Source organism: Diplotaxodon limnothrissa, linkage group LG9 (genome assembly GCF_057381915.1).
Source record: "Diplotaxodon limnothrissa isolate DT_005_m linkage group LG9, D_limnothrissa_male_GT1.1, whole genome shotgun sequence".
NCBI lineage: Eukaryota > Metazoa > Chordata > Actinopteri > Cichliformes > Cichlidae > Diplotaxodon > Diplotaxodon limnothrissa.
The window spans coordinates 14,449,539-14,467,092 of record NC_140604.1 but is presented as its reverse complement, the minus strand read 5'-3'; the positions used below and the strand labels follow the sequence as shown (position 1 = coordinate 14,467,092).

General features: G+C 39.6%; 1 long non-coding RNA gene across 1 annotated transcript; it reads left to right on the top strand.

The window, feature by feature from the left end:
- The first annotated feature begins 13,205 nt into the window (after positions 1-13,205).
- LOC146625331 (uncharacterized) lies at positions 13,206-16,301 on the top strand. Its single transcript, XR_014906494.1, has 3 exons — positions 13,206-13,296; positions 13,983-14,088; positions 15,771-16,301. It is a non-coding gene; the product is annotated as an uncharacterized LOC146625331 (long non-coding RNA).
- The last annotated feature ends 1,253 nt before the right edge of the window (positions 16,302-17,554 follow it).

The window sequence follows — 17,554 nt, the reverse complement described above, 5'->3', positions numbered from 1 at the left end:
TGAGCACGAGAAAAACTGCTGTATCACGAGAAAAACTGCTGTACCTGTACAGGAACAGGTGAGGGCACCAGCTGAACACCAGTCCCTCCTACCCAAGGAACTGAAACGGGTGGAGAGAAATTGTGTCAAATTGAGCAAATTGTGTCTGGGCATACAGATCTTTCTCAAAAATTAGCATATTGTGATAACGTTCGTTATTTCCTGTAATGTACTGATAAACATTAGACTTTCACATATTTTAGATTCATTACACACAACTGAAGTAGTTCAAGCCTTTCATTGTTTTAATATTGATGATTTTGGCATACATAACTCATGAAAACCCCAAATTCCTATCTCAAAAAATTAGCATATTTCATCCGACCAATAAAAGAAAAGTGTTTTTAATACAAAAAAAGTCAACCTTCAAATAATTATGTTCAGTTATGCACTCAATACTTGGTCGGGAATCCTTTTGCAGAAATGACTGCTTCAATGCGGCGTGGCATGGAGGCAATCAGCCAGTGGCACTGCTGAGGTGTTATGGAGGCCCAGGATGCTTCGATAGCGACCTTAAGCTCATCCGGAGTGTTGGGTCTTGCGTCTCTCAACTTTCTCTTCATTCATTCATTTCATTTCATTTATTTATTCATTTTCAGGCACAACAAATACCTATATTGAACATAAAATACACAAAACAAAAAACAAAAATTGCCTGAAAAAGGAGTGGGACGAAGAAAACTTATTAAATCCCACCCCTATACTCACTCATCAACAAAAAAACAATAAACTTCCCGCAGCTACGCCCATCATTGCATACAGACCCATCAACAGCTCCGGGCACATACAAGCATCTAAGCGGCAGCTCGCAACCAACAATTAGAGCCTTCATAACTGAATACAGAATATATAAATTATAAATTGCATTACCACAGGTAACAGGCAGTAATAACTACAAGTAACAAACACACATACATATACATACATATATATCTACACACACAAGTACATATATGTACATACATACGCACACTTTATTTTTTTTATTTTTATTTTGGAATCCATACCAGCAATGGTAAGAGAACAGACATTACAGAGCACACTAAAACCCATCATTGAGTATACTGTGACCAGACCAACTGTTTGTAGAGAAATTTAAATCTATGAATATTTTTGCATTGTTTCAATTGTAAACTCAGACTGTCCCAGATTTTCACACCACATACAGACACGCAAAAGCCTTTACGGGTTGTTCGAGTTCTGGGTAATTTGAATTCTCCAAAGCCTCTCACATTATAAACCTTTTCTCGAATTTCAAATCTAGTTTGTAAATTTGCCGGTAAAAGTTTAGTAAAAGCTTTATAAAAAATTATGGATGTATTGTAATTAACCAGATCCTGGAATTTAAGTAACTTTGCCTGAAGAAAGAATTTGTGAGTATGATCTAGATAACCAGCCTTGTGAATAATACGCAGTGCTCGTTTCTGTACTGTGACTAATGGATTAGTTGTATTTTTATATGTATTTCCCCACACTTCCACACAATATGTAAGATATGGAAGAACCAGGGTACAGTACAGAGTACGAAGTGCATCTTTATCAAGGAATTGTTTCACTTTGTTCAAAACTGCGAGGCTTCTAGAAATTTTGGTTTTTATGTGTCTGACGTGGGGTTTCCATGAAATTTTGTTATCAATTATAACTCCCAAAAATTTGTTTTCACTCACATTATCAATTGGTACACCTTCAATGATAATTGGTAATTCTATATTATATTTTAAATTACCAAAAAACATTGCTTTAGTTTTATTTATATTTAATGATAATTTATTTATGTCCATCCATTTTTTTATTAATTGTAGCTCCCTGTTTACGGTCATTACAAGATCAGTATAATCATCGCTACTGAAAAATATGTTGGTGTCATCTGCGAACAGTATGAGTTTAAGTACTTGAGAAACATCAAAAATATCATTTATGTATACATTGAAAAGTTTTGGTCCCAACACTGACCCTTGGGGAACACCACATGTAATACCAAGTTTCTCTGAATGGTAATGCCCTATGCTAACATATTGTTCCCGACCCGTTAGGTAACTTTTTAACCAGTTACCAGCTTTCCCTCGAATACCATATCTTTCCAATTTATCCAGTAAAATTGAGTGATTGATTGTGTCGAAGGCCTTTTTGAGATCAACAAAAATACCAACTGCATATTTATTTTTATCCAGTGTATCAGTAATTTCTTCTACTGCCTCAATTATCGCCATTGAAGTGGTTCTTTGCGTTCTGAAACCATACTGACCAACATTTATTATTTGATGTTTTTCAAGGAATTTTTCTAATCTTGAATTAAAAAGTTTTTCTAGAACTTTTGAGAATTGAGGCAGTAGAGAAATAGGCCTATAATTGGTAAAACTGTGTTTGTCATTACTTTTATATAGTGGTATTACTTTCGCAATTTTCATTTTTTTTGGAAAACAACCAGACTGAAATGATAAATTACAGATATATGTTAAGGGACTAGCAATATTCAGAATAACCTGTTTAACTACAGACATATTTATGTCATGATAATCCATTGAAGACTTACTTTTACATTTTAATGTGATATTTATTACTTCTTGCTCATTTGTAGCTGAGAGGAACAGTGAAAAGGGATTTGATTTTATATTAATGATATTTTCATTTTTATGACACGGGATGTCCGCTGCTAGTTCTGGGCCAACATTTATGAAGAATTTATTGAACCCATCGACAATATTACTCATGTTGTGATTTTCACCATTTGCATCAGTAAAATATTCAGGATATGATGTTCCAGAAGATCCTTGTTTAATTAAGTTGTTTAACACATCCCAAGTTCCTTTTATATTGTTTTTATTTTCATATAATCTTCTTCTATAATAAAGTTGTTTGCTCGTTCTTATAATATCAGTCAATTTATTTCTATATGCTTTATATCTTTGTTCCACTTCTTTTGTTTTTACTTTGATAAACTGTTTATACAGATTGTTTTTCTTTTTGCAAGCATTAATAATTCCTTTTGTGAGCCAAGGACTTTTTATCTTTTTTTTCTTTGTCATGTGTTCGTTTACAGGACAATGTTTATTGTACCACATAGTAAAAATATCTAGAAAATTATCATAAGCCTTGTCCACATCTGACTCTTCATACACCGAACTCCAATCTTGTTGTGCTAAATCGAAATTGAAGGCATGAATTGCTTCTTCATTTATTGTTCGCTTTGCTATCATGATCTTGGTATCTATTTTTTTTAAATCACAGTCACACAAAGTAAAAACTGGTAAGTGGTCAGTTATATCACAGACAAGCAGGCCACTATTAATTTGGAAATCCATGACATTAGTAAAAATATTGTCAATAATAGTGGCGCTATGTGATGTTATTCTGCTTGGCTTTGTTATTGTTGGATATAGTGATAAGCTGTACATTGTGTCAGTAAAGTCATCAATGGCTTTTAACCTTGTTGGATTTAGCAAATCAATGTTAAAATCACCACAGATAAATAGTAATTTTTGGTTCACCGAAGCAAACGTTTTTTCTATCCATTCATTAAAAGTGTCAATACTTGAACTGGGTGTCCGATATATGCAACTTATTATAACATTTCTCTTTTTTTCATTCATAATCTCAATAGTCAAACATTCCAAAATTCCATCAATAGCCATAGACATAGTTGTTACAACATTATATTTTATAGAGTTATGAACATATATAGCAACCTCTTCACAATATCCCACAGATTTTCTATGGGGTTCAGGTCAGGAGAGTTGGCAGGCCAATTGAGCACAGTAATACCATGGTCAGTAAACCATTTACCAGTAGTTTTGGTACTGTGAGCAGGTGCCAGGTCGTGCTGAAAAATGAAATCTTCATCTCCGTAAAGCTTTTCAGCAGATGGAAGCATGAAATGCTCCAAAATCTCATGATAGCTAGTTGCATTGACCCTGCCCTTGATAAAACACAGTGGACCAACACCAGCAGCTGACATGGCACCCAAGTCTAATGTTTATCAGTACATTACAGGAAATAATGAACTTTATCACAATATGCTAATTTTTTGAGAAGGACCTGTATAGTCTTTGCAGATTGGACAGTCTCAGAAACACTCAACTTGGACACAGAACAGTACCTAGGAGGAGCCACAGTCTTGATAGGTTCTAGCAAGGGGCAACTAGAGTCCTTAAATGTCCCTGGGAAACAGACAGTCTCTTCCTGTAATCTCCATCCCTACCAGCTGCTTGGGCCCTTGCTGAAAAATACATGGCTGAAAGCCTGGCTTAAAAACATTAACCACCTCCCTTTCAGCTGACATGGAAACAGAACTTGCAGCCTTGGGAAATTTCACAGCAGCCCCAATATTTCTTCCCTCAGGTTTAAGGAGAGCAGTCTTGGTCATTTTAACACTGGATTCAGATTGTACAGAATGAAAACAGGTTCTTAAATCCTCAGAGCAGGAGTTCAAACAAAGAATCAACTACCTCTAAGTTAGCAGATTTAGATTCACCTGCTTGGCAGTTAGTCTTCAAAGTCTTAGGGGTAGATTTATTGTTTGTTACGTTCATGAGTTCAGGAGGATCATGAGAAAAACAGTGTTTGTTGCGCACCACTGCTGATTGCCCAGAGGAAGTGGCTGTGTGAGCGTCACTCACTCCAGGAACATGGAGGTAAGCCAGACCGTGAATCCTCCTGCGGACCAGACCGAAAGTCCTCCGGTGGGCCGGGCTGGGACAAAGAGGCGGGAAGCTTGTGTAGCTCCAAACGTGGAAGTCCCAAAAACAAAGCGAAGGATTGCAGTGGAGTAAGCCCAGTGTCTTACACCACATAATCCTTCTTTCGGAGTGACGCCAGAAAACTGAGGAGCTGCTGCCGTGGTAGCCATCGAAGTTTGGAAGCTGCGGGGCCCACCCAGAGCCAAACAAGAGCCATCGCAGGGTGACTCGTGCGCCCAGGGCACACCTAGCCTCCTGCCTCACTCTCTCCTTGAGGAAGGCAGAAACTGCGGGTCGCCGATACCACACTGAGTCTGCTGGGCCCATGACTGGTTGGGTCGTTCTGTCAGGGAGCAGTCGTAGTGTGCTGTGATGCAGGTAGGATGGAGGGCCCACATGCAGGACTTGAAACCAAGAGGTAGTGATGTGACGTTCTGTATCGAGGCTTCGAAGCTTGTGTCGAGTAATGGAGGGGGCGTTTCCGCGATGCGCGTATCGAGGCTTGCTTCATTTATGGGAGGAGCTGAAAATGATGACGTCCGAAGCCTCGCTGCCCGGCTGTACCACGTGACTGGTTCATGAAGTGGTTCGAACTTTGCCGCGAGATATGACAGCGATATAAACCCCTCAGACTTCATTCAAAAATGTGGGTGTTTGATGGAGAGTTGCGGTTAGTGAGAGTTTGGAGACAGTTTGGAGGCCGTTTGGAGGTTTATGAGAGTGAGGAGAGAAAGTCAGGAGAGAATGGAGCCAGCTAAGAAGAGGAGGATGTCCTCCCCTGTGTGGGAACATTGTGATCTTATTCCTCCCAACAAGGTATGTAAATTTCTACAGAAGATGTATTTTCATAATACTGATGGTGCCATAAAACTTATGTTAAGCTGTCTTTACTTTTTTACAAGGTGAAGTGTTTGCTATGTGCCAGGGAGCTGGGATATAACAACAACACCTCATCCATGCTTAGGCACTACAGAGCTTTGCATGAGAATAAGGGGAACACCGATTGTGGAGCAAGACCAGGTGAGCCATCAAATGCCATGATAATATAGCATGCAGTAATGTTACTAAATGATATAACAATATTATACAACTGTAATAAGTTACGTGTGATACTTATATTTGTGCTTTGTCTTTATTGTCTTTCCTCAGGAGAACAATCTCCAATAGATGAAGACCTGGTTAGCATGGTGATTGAGGACTCCCAGCCAGTTAGCATTGTGGAGGACAAAGGATTCAAAAGATTTGTTAAATCATTAAATCCTAGCTATGTTCTCCCCACTAAAAGGTCATAAAAGCAGTGAAAATTTAGTTTTTACAGAATAAAATGTCAACATGCAGGACTGAGGCTCAAAGCCTCAGTGTGTAGCTGTCCATACCTCAACGTTACAAAAGAACAACCACTGTCCACACCCCAACCACACCTCACCTCACAGTAAATGATCATTTCCATTTTAAGCATTTCCAAATGATCATTTTCCATACTACCAGTATAAATATACACAGTATACTGCCATCACTACAATATAGATGTTTTACACACTGCTTTTGTTGTTGACTGTGTGCAAAAGGCCACACTCTTCAAATTCATGCCAACTAATATTTTTACGTCCAGTAGGTGTCCTACTAGAGCAAATGAAGCTTCAAGAAGCTTTGCGCTGGGGTGAACCAATTGGATGAAAAGCTTCAGTGCTTCATGGGGCTTCATCTGCCCATCACTACCAAGAGGTTAACTTAAATAGCAGTTTATTCACTGGGATGACTCATCAGAGAAATAAAAATTACTCAAACACAACCAAAAAATGATGAACACTGGAACCTAAAACAAGAGAACCCACACAAACAGAACCAAGATCTAAGCGCATGAACAATTTTCAAGCACAGGGAGGAAGTGACCATCAACAACCCAACACAGAGCAGGGAAAACACAGGGCTTAAATACACACTGGGATAACGAGGGCATGAGACACAGAAGGGGAGGACAGCTGGGAGTAATCTGACATGACGAGAGCAAGGGAAGCAAAACTCAACACATGACATATGTCTGTGAAGGTTCTCAGTCATCCAGGTCATCGTAGTCTAAGGAGCTTGGAAAGAAAAGTATCTGGACTTCTTTAAGTTGCTTGAAGACGTTTCACCTCTCATCCGAGAAGCTTCTTCAGTTCTAAGGTCAAATGGCGGAGAGTCACAGATTTAAGTCCCAGATTACTCCAAAATACTGACTTAACAATGTGGTGTATGCTGTACAGTGTAGCGAGGAATGCCCAGACCTCTACATTGGAGAGACCAAACAGCCACTTCACAAGCGCATGGCACAACATAGAAGAGCCACCTCCACAGGACAAGACTCAGCAGTCCATCTGCATCTTAAGGATAAAGGTCACTCTTTCGAGGATGCCAATGTTCACATTTTGGACAGAGAGGACAGATGCTTTGAAAGAGGAGTGAAAGAAGCCATCTATGTCCACTGTGAGCGACCATCTTTGAACAGAACGGGTGGTTTACAACACCAACTGTCTGCCATCTATAATCCAGTTTTGAGATCCCTTCCCAGACGCCTTAATGCCCACTCACATCCTGGGCCATCTGACCTCAGGAAATCACATGATAGGGAGGGGCCAGGTTTCAAAATGAGCTCACACAAAACCCTGGCTGATTGTGACCCACAACCGTTTTCACACCTTGGCTCATATGATTAGGTAGAGGATCATCAGGGGGTCCTTTTGTCCCTCTTTGGGGGGAAACTCCCACTGGGACTAAATCTGGGACTCTGGACGCTTTTCTTTCCAAGCTCCTTAGAGTATTTGGTATGAAAGAAAACAAAACAAATTGAGTCTCATTCTTTGTGAACTAAAACTAGAGATTTAAAGGCATTTTAGTAAACAATAAATACTAAGACAAAATGTGTCACTGTGTTATATTCATTAGCTTAATGCAGGCTGCCACTGTGAATAACAATGTGTTGTTTTGCCTGATTTCATAACGGTTACACTGACTCACTGCTCTAGGAGTATTTACTGCAAGTCCAGAAATCATAGCTGCCTCATCTTCCTACACCTTTGTGGGGCGCTCTAGCTACGTCCCAGTGTGTGTTGGTTTGTGTGTGTCTGTGCGTCACTAGTGGCCAGGCGTGTGTGAGAGTGAATAGCCTGTGTGTGTGCATGGCTGGGCCTGGGCCCTGTGGGACATGGTCATGGAGCAGGTGTTCTTGGGTGCCGTGGGCAGGCCTGTACAAAAGGGTTTTCAGCCACTAGTGGAGTCAGCTGCCCCTGACCTCTGGTTCTCCAGGATTCTCACCCTTCAGCTGTGGGATCCCAATCTGGAGCGTCCTCCTTCTCCTGCTGGGATGGACGCACGGATGTCACTGAGATTTGTGGCCTCAGGTCTTTGTTACTCGTAGAGGTGCTGGACAGGCCGGTTCTTCTGCATCCATCTCTGGATGCCTCTGGCTCCTGGGGGCTCTCTCTCTCTCTCTCTCTCTCTAACACACACTGCAATATGACTGCTGATTTATGTATCTGTGGATTTTTCTTACATGTGCAGTGGCTGTCGATACATTGTGTATTTATATTTGTAAAATGTAGTTGTAAAAATGTAATCAGGAGACGTAGTGAGACATGGACTGTGACAACACGAGTTTGACGCAGGGGTCGAGGGGACACGAGAGAGAGAGGGAGAGACAAGATTAGCTGGGGAAATATACATGGATACACATGACAGACATGGAATGAAACAGGGAGGATAATGTAAGGACGAAACAGGCAGACGAGACACAAAGACATAACAGGGACGCACAAAGGCGAGGGAGACTTAAACCCAGAGGACACAACAAACACACGCTGAAGACACGATGCTACAAACATAGTGGGGAGACACAGACATGAGAGTAACCTAAACAGATAAAACTAAACAGGGAAACAGAGAACACAACCATAGAACTAACTGAAGGTTAAAGTCTCTACTAGGGATGTAAGAAAATATCGATACAACGAAATATCGCGATATTTCGCTCAATGATACTGAATCAATATTTAAAATCACTGTTATCGATTTTTTTTTTAATTGAAAAATGACATGCATTTACTGTTTATTTCTTTTGTATGTTGGAATTCAAACTCCGGCCACTGGTTTGCAGTTTTCACCGCCTTTACTATGACGTAAAAACGAGGTCTCGCGATAACTGTAGAAGCGTCTAGTTTCCCAAAAGAACGAAGTAGAACAGTCAGTGGACGTGTGTGATGCTAGCTAACTGATGACTGAAGAGGAGAGGATACAGCCGGCCCCCCGCAGCTTTCAAAGCTGATGTGTGGACTTATTTTGGATTTAGGACAAAAGAAGGCAGTAAAGACTATGACAAGAGCTATGCAGTCTGTAAAATCTGCACCGCCAGAGTCAAATATTCCAGTAACACAACAAATTTACGAACACACGTGTCTAGACACCATAGCGACGTAGCGTCAAATGCTAATTTTAAAACGAAACGAGGTGATCCCTCTCAACGGACAATTGAAGAAGTTAACTTTTCGAAACTACCAGCAACTTCAACTCGTGCAACAAAAATAACGCAGTCAGTACTTGTTTTTATTTGCAAAGACATGCGCCCTCTGAGTGTTGTGGAGAATAAAGGATTTCGTAATATGATTAAAACGCTGGAGCCCCGTTACACCGTTCCTTCTCGACAACACATCACGGACATCGCTCTGCCAAAGTTGTACCAAGAAGTCAAAGCGACAGTGCTGGACTCTCTCAACTCGGCTGAGACAGTTGCTCTGACATGCGACGCTTGGACTTCGAGAGCCACTGAATCGTACGTAACTGTTACAGCACATCACATAACGGACCAGTGGAACCTTCAGTCTCATGTACTACAAACCCGAGCCATGCATGACAGTCACACAGGTGAGCACATTGCAGCGTTACTAACTGACGCTGTGGCTGAATGGGGATTGAACGCAAAGGACCTTGTTGTTGTTACCGATAATGCACCAAACATGGCTCTCGCGGCTAGACTTGCCTCAGCTATCCAAAGTAGCAAGGAGTTTCCTATGCATTCCTGGAACAAGTGTCTCTGCAGAGAGAGTTTTCTCCTCTGCAGGAGACATAGTAAATGCACAGAGAAGTGTCCTGAGAGCTGACCATGTCGATCAGCTTGTATTCCTGCACAAAAATCTGGAAATTGAAAAATAAACACTGAGAAAACACTACACATGTAAAATCTCTGATATGAGAATGTTTGACATTTTGGTTGAGTCTCATAAGCACTTATTTAGATGAGTAAATTCCTTTTTTCAGGTTGTACTAAAAGTGTTCCATTGATGGACACTGCAGAGCTGTACTTTATTTTATTAACACTTAATTGTAATAGCACTTTACATTTTTTGTTAATGTTTACTTGGATGGATTCTTCAAGCAATTTCATTTTTGATTTATATTTGTTTATGTTAAGGTCACATAAAAAGTGCTTTGTTTTGATGCTCCATAGAGCAGTTTTTGGATAAGTATTTTACAATCATAGTACTTAGAAAGACTTCAGTGTTACATGTTTACTTTTTTCATGTTAAAAAATACTTGATATTTCAGTAAAGTAGTTTTTGTTTGTTTATTTGACATGACTTCTAATAAGGCAGATGTTAATTTCTCCATTCATTTTGAACTTAGAGTGTTTTTGTTTCAGATGTTTCATGTGAAGCATTAAACAGTTTGGACTGTTTACTTGAGTTTTCCTAATTAAATTTAGTCCTACTAAACACAAATATCGTCTGGCTTTTAGTATTGCAATATATCGTATCGTCTACCCTGTATTATGATACATATTGTATCGCCAGATTCTTGCCAATACACACCCCTAGTCTCTACTATACAAACCAGAACATAATACAAACGGGCATAAAACTCAAAATACCGGCCCGTGACAAAAACGAGCTTTCTTCATTTCTTTCATTTGTAACTGATGGTGAGTAGTATTTCTAGTACATTAAAGCACATCCACAGTGTTTCGTACGTCTCTTTATTTTTTTTATTTTTTATTCTAATTTGAATTGATATTACAGCACTAGTGTTTATAAAAAACAATGGAAAAACATGAGATGAAACGCAAATTCACATTTGAAGTGTGTATCTGGATTAACTTTTTTATTGCTGTATAATAATCGACACCGACGTTTGCGAATGGTGGTAGATTTTCCCTTTCTGGGTCCTTGTCCATTAGGTTCCTCTTGTGTCTCAATCCTCTGTGTCCCTCTTTGTGTGACCGTTTTTATACGTTTGTGAGTTTGTGTGTGATTGTTGTTGTTTGCTTGACAAAGGCAAAGTGTGCTTTGCAATATTACACACAGTAAAGCAGCCCAGAGTTCAAAGTTCAAAGTTTGTATTTCTTCATAAAAGTTCAAAATAAAATATTTACTACACATTTCAGCCGGTGTCAGTCTCTGTTTCACTCTCTAACTGTGGCTTAAGTACATAAAACATTCAAGAAACTGATAGATTAATAATATCAGACAGAATGTGTTCCCAGCACTCGATATCTCCCATTTGTGGTCTACTTCTCCTAGTTTTACATATCAACTGACATTATTGTCTACATCACCAGCACTATAGAAGTGAGTGGGCTATTATACCATAGTGCATGTTAAGGTAAATACTGCACAAAAAGTAAGTAGCATCTTGTATGAGATGATTAGGGTAAGCAGTAATGTGTATGTGAGCCTAAAGAAAAGGAATTTAAATACACCAGTACCAGCTTCAGATCATATTGTATATTATATGTTTCTACTTCTTATAATATGTCATCTGTCATGTTTATATGCAGTGACAATTGTACATGTGGAGTTGTGCTCATATTTGGTTTTTACATTAAGTGTATCATTTGTAAAATGTTGATATTTCTTTCTTTTATTATTGTCTTGTTTGTTTGCACGTGCTTGTAAATACAGCAAATATTTACAACCTTTGTTTTTTGAAGAATGTTTATGTTTGTGGCGATGAAGCTGTCTGGCAACATGACACAGCCCTTTGAACCTCATCTTCATGCCCATCATGTGGCTATGGTACAGGATTTAGGTTTAATGTGATGCATATGCAGGTTACAGCCGGGGAATGGCAGTAAGTTGTGGAGTGATTTGGCATGTTTGACTACTGTTACTCCAAATTCTCTCACATATAACAGGAAAAACCCCTCTTACCCAGTGTCATGGAGTTTCACAGGTACACAGAGGGAAGGTTATTTTTAAAATGTATTCCATTACAGAATACAGAATACATGCCCCAAAATGTATTCTGTAACGTATTCCGTTACATTACTCAATGACAGTAACGTATTCTGAATACTTTGGATTACTTAATATATTATCATGCTTTTTACAACAACGTAAATGTACTATTGCTGTGTGATTTATTACTGAAGGTCCGCGACTCCGAACTGTAGTAAAGGGACCTCTGACTAATACGGCGGGGTCCCTGTCGGCTCGTAGCCGAAAAATAGCTTTACTTTGTTGTGTGGGTCAACTTTTCTTGTAAGAGACAGAGAGAGGCGTTGAAAGACTGCTCCAACGGAACTTGTTGTTTTCGGAGGAAAACACGAACACGGTGTACAGTTGCGTCTTAATAGCTTACTTACAACTGGGCTCGTCAGGCACTCTTCTTGGCTGCAGTGGTTATTATTATATTTACATGCTTCCAGCTCCCGTTTTTCCTCGACGACAACTCGTACCTTTCCACTCCCCTTTTTCTCCCTCCTCGCGCTCACAGACCCATAACGTGTATGGCAGTCCATTCTCCCTGCAACACGGACTACACTGCCCATGATGCTACATTCTTTAGAGCTATGCTTGTAGCATTCTGCCTGTTAGCTTAGCACAACAACAACAACGAAAAGGCGCTCTCTCACCCAGGAAACACACAGTCGCAGAGAGCGAGAGAGCGTCGCCCTGTAACCATGGCAACCGTAACCCTGCCGCCTGGAACAACAGAACGTAGGTGTCAAACAAAACCCAAACAGTCCTGACCTGCGACAAAATGAAACAGGAAAGTACCGCAGTGTAATCCATTTATTTCAACAAAGTAACTGTATTCTGAATACCACCTTTTTAAACAGTAACTGTAACGGAATACAGTTACTCATATTTTGTATTTTAAATACGTAACGGCGGTACATGTATTCCGTTACTCCCCAACACTGCACAGAGGCACTAAGTTATATCAAAGAAGCCAATTTGTTTGCAGCAATGCTGCAAAGAACATCTTAAAAATACAAAATTCTTCATTGATTTGAGCTGTGGGGTTTGCTACACTTGGCAGAAAATTAAAGAGTAAACAGTGAAAGCCACAAACCCAAGTCACGAGATCCTTGAATTCCATTTTTAATCTAAACAGAAACTTCCAAGGGTCTGTGGACAATGGATGACCACCCAGTCCAGCAGGTGGTGATAATGTACCTTAAAGCGTTAACCGCCAAAGAATCCAAAAAGAAGAAGAAGACGAGGAACACGACGACGACGACGACGAAGAAGAAGAAGCCACAGAGTTCCCGTTTCATTGCTGTTTGTTTCTCAGTTTTTCCCTCTCCCATCTAAAAGTAAGTGCCAAGGTAAGTTTGATCTGAGTTCAGTCAGTCTTGAGCTTTATGAAGTTTTCTGAATGAAGTTTTCTGCTCCTCTCTGTGAGAGCGGGCGGGAGAAGACCGTTAAAGGCGAGGCTCTAGAGTGTAGCAAAACAGCTGGGTATGTGTATAAGTGTGCAAAACAATAGATTAGAAGTGAGCCACGAGTATAGTATGGTCACGCTTTGTGAATTGTTTTTGTCACTACTGATCACGCGCTCAACACACACTCTACACGTGCTTGCATCGCACACGCGCACTCTCAAGTATCAGTATTGTACAATTCAGCTGGACTGGCCATCGGACATACCGAGCATTTCTTTGTTTATCGCCCACTTTGCCCCAGAAAGAGGAAAACAGCGTATGTTGGCGGAAAAGTGCTATAATGAAATCCATTTATTTATATTAAAACACAGCTGCCTTAATCTTATTGGCGCAAAGTTGTGTCTGCCCACTGGGCATCTGATTCTAATAACAGGCCTCAGTCTCTCCTGGTACTGCTGTGCCATACTGCTAAATTTGGTATTGGTGCTTAAACCTTTTGTGTTTGTTTCAAACAAGTTGCCCTCTTGGGGAAGCTAAAGTTTGTTCTTTGTGCTGTCAGATGACCATATGAGACACTTTGACTCTTCAGTGCAGTGTGGAGCCTAACAAAGATCTGTTTTGTGTCCCAGCTGATCAGCAGGAGGAGAAGAGTCTGACGGAGCAGCAGAGGAACATTTTCAGCCATCTGGACTCAGCTGAGTCACTACAGAGGAAACAATGAGCTCAACACAGAAGGTGACAGATACTAGTGATAACTAATACTCCATTAAAAGCTGAAGTACTGATATATATTTTACGCAAAACTTATTGATCCTTGTGCTATATTAATGTAATGTAATGTTTTAATAATGTAATAATACAATGCCTACACTGTAGAGGGTGACATTGCCTCTAAACAGGAACATGAGCAGGGAAGAGGTTAAAGTGGGATTGAGCAGGTGGGAACCCTAAAATCAGCTGTAGTGGCTCAACGTGGGGAAAAGAATCACAGCTCACAATAATTTCTGTTGAGAGCTCCAGTAGATTTTCTTAAAGTACAGGCTGTGATCAGCTGACCTGCTGCTCTCTGTGGATGTACACAACTGAATTCAACCAGATGTCAGCAGATGTTTCATGAGCTGTCCTGGCTGATTTCCATCCTCTACACTGACAGTACACTGTCTTTATATTAGACACTATACTGTTGGTATGAAGGTGGAACTCAGTGAATGAATGTCAGCATCATGAGCTTCAGTTTAAATGAATCTCTGCTACACTTGATGTAATCTAACTCTGACATGAGCACCACAGTCACTGTGCACCAGTCACACACTGTTCTTTACTTTAAATCCATCACAGTTCAGCAAACGAACCTGTTTATCCTGCACTAACCTGCAGAGGATCTTCATGCAGTCTTTAAATAACACAGTTAGTCTGCCTCAGATTGTTTTGCAGCATCTTTCAGTATATGAAAAAACATAATGTCACATGTACAGACATGTATATTAATCAAATCCCACTGAGCAGTCCTTCCCTTTAAATCTGACCTCTCCTCTTCCTCTCCTGTCCTGTGTGTCAACCTTGTTCTCATTCGACAGCGTAACATACCGGCGATTTGTCACATCCTGAGGCGTTCCTCAGGCACGCGAAAGTTAACCTTCTGCGTTCCTATGATACGCACCGGGTTGTGGATGGAAAGCAATAGATTGGTGCTGCCGGCGGTAATACACGTTCCAGCTCTGACCATAACCTGATCCCTAACATAAGCACCACCTTAATCATGTTAGATAGTGTTTTCCATAACGATTACATTAAACGTACATGTGTAGATTCATTCCAAACAGTATAGGGACGTGTTGGGTGGCGGAAAGCGTAACATACTGAAGATTTGTCATCTAGCACAAGCATCAACAACCTTTAACACCCAAAGAGCCATTTGGACCCAGTTTCTAAGGAAAAGAAAACACTGGGAGCCGTAAATACTTCTTAACATCTAAAATGGAGCTAACACTGTGTATATTGTTTTTTTTTACCTTTATGCTTTGTATAAACAACTATAGTGTGTTGCTTATGAAATCCATGAAGGGCTAAAGAGAAAATGTAATTTTATTTATGTAATGAATACATTTTCAACTCTTAAAAAATAATAACAAAAAAGAAAGACAACCAGTTGAAGGTCTCTTTTAAATGAATTAAAAAGCTAAACTTTAATTTATCATGTAGCAAACAAAAACTGTTGTGAGCTGTCATCCTTAAATCGCCTTTGGGCTTTCGGAGTATAGGGGAGCCTTGACCTGAATTTAGAAAATAATTGGAAAACAGCACTATGCTCCTAAAAAATTAAAAATAAATATTTGCAAAATATTTTTTTATTATAATAATATAATATTTATATAATAATGATAATATTTATTTTAACTGGTTAATGTGTGTCGCAGGTGTGGCCCAAAGTGCCGCTGCAGGAGAGGCACACACACCTGAGCGGCATCCGGAATCACGCCTCGCCGACTTAAGTCTGTTGTTTGTACGTGTCGGGCTGTGAGCTGGAAAGCTACAGCCGGCTGTGTGTGTGAGAAAAGTGGTCAATAAAGAGATGCTGAAGAGCAAGCTAATGCAAACATCGTCGGCTCTGCCGTGATATGTTTACAATGGGACTTCTGCGGTAAGCTGTCGTCTGTGAGGCGTGAGTGGTGTTCGTTTTTAACATAATTCATGGTGGAGAATAGCTGCTCACTTACGGATGTGGATCCGAAGACTGACATTCCACAAATCAGGCGTCCTGATAGGCCACTCTCGTCAGAGGTAAATGCAAATGAATCTGCCCAGGCATCATTAAATGTTGTATTGTCTTCAGATATCTTTCTTTTCTTACATTTCTCCATACTTGGCCTACCTAGGGCTGAAAGTCTCGATGAATGCACGTTGTTTCAGTGGGTATACCGGCTTCCACAAGTGTGACTCTTATTTTGAGCAACGAAAAATAATAAAATATGACTTTATTTTTATATTTCAAGATCACAATAATCTTCTAGTCTTCTTGTGTTAGTTGTTTTTTAGAACTAACACAAATACACTTCAGTTAAATACTTATAATTTATTTCTCCAAACCACGCAGAGCCACAGTATAAAGACTAAAGAGCCACAGGTTGCCGACCTCTGACCTAGCATAAAATGTTACACTTTGGGAATGTGTTGGTGTGTCTTAGCTAACTTCAGTCAGAGACAGAGAAAGATCTTTTCTCTTCCTGTGATATACAGCAGCTGGACTTTTAGCTAGCAACACACTGTGAGACAAACTGCACAAAAACAGTTTGTGTGTTTGCTGATGTTTGTTGAGCTGATGGAAACGCTGCATTTGAAATTACCTGCCACTTAAAAAATTATTACTCCATTTATGCTCGCTTGTCTTCTGTATTGCTAGCTAGATGCTGAAGCACCGCGGCCATTGTTGACAAAAACACAACAATGGCCCACTTTAACAGTCCCTGACTATGACACACAGTTTTTCCTTTTTTATCTCATTTTAATGTGTCATACCCTGGTGATTAGTACACGATCATAATTGCCTTTCATGTGTTACTGTTTAGGCTCAGGTTGGTTTGATGTTTGATGCCTGCAGCCAAATAACTCCCCTCAAATGGCTATACAAAAAATCAATACATTTCAATTTAGCTACCGTTCTGATTAATTTACATGTTGAAAGCGAGTGGGAAGAAGTAAACACTTATTTAATCCCACCCCTTTGCCATAAATTATCAGTTAATATTTAGTCTGCTTCCTTAGTGATATAATTTGTAATAAAAATAGCAATTTCTGATATACTGTTTACTATAATATCACATCATGATTTTTTGTTTTTGTAAATGGAGACATTCACTTAATTTCAATATTTTCCTTTTCTTTATAGTTCGAGAAGATCATATTTTTATAACTGTTTTTGAACTGTTTTGGACATGGCTTTAATTCCATATTCAGACTGTTCCACAGTTTCACTCCATGAACAGAAACACAAAAGCTTTCTCTTGCAGTACGTACCGTCCCTGTTTTGAAGTTACAAAACCCCTTAAATTATAGCTTCCTTCTTTCAAAAAAAACATACTCTGAATATTACCTTTATATTTTTTGCTTTGAATAGAATTTGTACTGTTTGGAATTTCACTAGATTGTCAATTTTCAATATTTCAGACTGCAAAAATAGTGAGTTTGTATGTTCCCTATAACC